The sequence below is a fragment of the Pseudorasbora parva genome, chromosome 6 (assembly GCF_024679245.1).
Source record: "Pseudorasbora parva isolate DD20220531a chromosome 6, ASM2467924v1, whole genome shotgun sequence".
Lineage (NCBI taxonomy): Eukaryota > Metazoa > Chordata > Actinopteri > Cypriniformes > Gobionidae > Pseudorasbora > Pseudorasbora parva.
Window position 1 is genome coordinate 30,121,604 of NC_090177.1, and position 2,435 is coordinate 30,124,038.

Consider the following 2,435-nt stretch of genomic DNA (forward strand, 5'->3'; position numbering starts at 1 on the left):
GCGCACCCTACCGGGAGAAGAGCCCGTACGGCCCATACAAGGACCTTCCGCTCTTATTAATGTCAAGTAGACCCATACTCGAAAAAAACTCGCCGAAACTTGTGAGAAACCGGAAGGAGTATTTTTGACACAGAAATACTCTATCAAACGTCCAACATTCGTTTTTGAAACTTTGTCTATGTTTAGGATGGGAATCCAAGTCTTTAAAGGGATCCCCTGGTGTTGAGACTTGTATGGCTTAATATAACATAAATGATGTCTCTTACTGAATTATGTGGTAGAAAACCCATGAAAGATCTACGTTATTTAAAAAATCGATTTTATATTTGGACCATGGGCGGCGCCATTTTGTTTGCGTTCTAGGTTGATGACGTAGAGTGGTTGAACTCCTCAATCAGCTGGCGTTACCCGTAGCTATTTTTACCACAACGCAACTCGAAAATTGTTTCAGAGTTAAACAAAACCAATGAATTCCTTTGTAATTATACTTAAAACACACTCAAACATACATGTGCACACAAACTCACCTACACAAGTCACAGATCGGCGGGCGCGCACACGACAGGCTCTGTCTCAATCGAGATGTTGGGCTGCTCAGTCTCCACGACAGGGGCTGAATCTGAAATCGACCCTATACCCTTAAATAGGGCATTATTTGAAGGGACGGACATTTGTAGTGTTGTCCGACACCATAGTGGACATGTTCGAGTGCAGTCATTCAGTCTCACGTTCACCGCAATAACGAGTGTAAAGCCGATTTACAAACAGCTGTCCGACTTCACGCACTCAAACATACATGTGCACACAAACTCTCTCTCTCACACAGACTCACACACACCCCAACAGATCGGCGCGAACACACACACACACACACCCCAACAGATCGGCGCGAACACACACCCCAACAGATCGGCGCGAACACACACACACACGCACGCACTGCGTGCGCGCATACATAACCCTCAATGTATTCCCGTGTTGATATCCTGTTCAACACATCCTGTTCCCTAGATAGACTGTTGATAGTAGATTAACTAATGCCTAATGTGACCAGCAGAGGGAAATATCTAGGTAGGACGATGGGATAAAGTAACGTGAGGAAGAGAGGCAGGATGTTTTGGTGATGATGCATGCGATTGAGACAGAGCAGTCTGTCAGAGGTGTGTGTGTGTGCGCGCCCGCCGATCTGTTTGTGACTTGTGTAGGTGAGTTTGTGTGCACATGTATGTTTGAGTGTGTTTTAAGTACAATTACAAAGCAATTCATTTGTTTTGTTTAACTCTGAAACAATTTTCGAGTTGCGTTGTGGTAAAAATAGCTACGGGTAACGCCAGCTGATTGAGGAGTTCAACCACTCTACGTCATCAACCTAGAACGCAAACAAAATGGCGCCGCCCATGGTCCAAATATAAAATCGATTTTTTAAATAACGTAGATCTTTCATGGGTTTTCTACCACATAATTCAGTAAGAGACATCATTTATGTTATATTAAGCCATACAAGTCTCAACACCATGGGATCCCTTTAACAGTGTAAAAAGCTCAGTATGCATGAAACAGCATTTCACCCCCCCCCCCCCCTTTAAATACAGATTCATCTTCCCAGCACTGAAGTACCCATTTAACATTCAGCAAACTTTCAGTCCAATTAGCAAACAAAGGGAGTGACTGCATGACAATGTTAGTTTTAGATTACATATCTTGCAACCAGACATTAGTGACTGGTTATGGCAGATCCAATAGTTTTAAACATCCTGCCTTTGAGGAAGTTAACAATTGTCAATGGAGAGTGGCCAGACTCTGTACAAATGAAACCAATACAGTGCAACTGATAGACTTTAAGTAAACACTTGAAACCGAGAGATCGTACACAAAATAAATTTAAGATTTACATGTTTTTTGATTAATGGTAAAATTCCATTTAATTCAATAATCCTTAAGCATTTAATTAAAATATGTAAGGATTCTTCAATTTAAAGGTGTAAATCTTTCAAATGCTTTGGCTTTGTTTTTTTGGAGTAGGCTATAGCCTACCATAATAGACTTCAACAGATGATTTATTTTGGTCAACAAGATGGTGTCAGCTGACATTAAAATGTTACCACAGTAAAAGTTGGAGAGACCTTAACCAGTACTACTTCTTGGGTGACCATATCTCGAAGCAACAGTCCGTTTATACTCCTTTATTGAGAATAATGGGTAAGAGCACCTCTCTCACTCATGACATGAGTCATGTAGGGTTCTGTTTAGCAGGAGCCTGGTTGATGGCTTGATGCCAAATAAAAAATAAAATAAATCACAAGAAAAATATTTGGAGCATGTCAAGATAAGAAAAGTCTAAATTAAATGGGGATTTAAAAAAATAACGCAACAAGATAATGCGTTTACGGACTTATAAAGTGAACGAATGTGGTGGGATACTATGCATGAAGATC